Consider the following 403-nt stretch of genomic DNA (forward strand, 5'->3'; position numbering starts at 1 on the left):
GGAGAATCGCTTGAACCCGGGAGGCGGAGGTTGCCGTGAACTGAGATCACGCCATTGCACTCCAACCTGGGTGACAGAGTGAGACTCTATCTCAATAAGAAGAAAAAACAAACAAACAAAACAAACAAACAAAACAAGTAAACAAAAAAATGGGGTTTGACTCTTTTCAATTATATCTTCATTTAACTTTGAAAGTGTTAACAGATATAGAACATACACAGTATGAAATCACCATAATCTTTTGTTGAAATGTGCTACTCCACACACACACACAGATTAATTGGTTTAGAGTCTCTTGATGAGACATGTGAGCATATGAAAAATTTTAAAAAATCTCTGTCTTGGACTTGTGGCATTTGAATACATACTTCATTTGCTAAGATTTTAGTGGCTCTAGGACTAC

Source organism: Colobus angolensis, unplaced genomic scaffold (genome assembly GCF_000951035.1).
Source record: "Colobus angolensis palliatus isolate OR3802 unplaced genomic scaffold, Cang.pa_1.0 Scaffold175, whole genome shotgun sequence".
NCBI lineage: Eukaryota > Metazoa > Chordata > Mammalia > Primates > Cercopithecidae > Colobus > Colobus angolensis.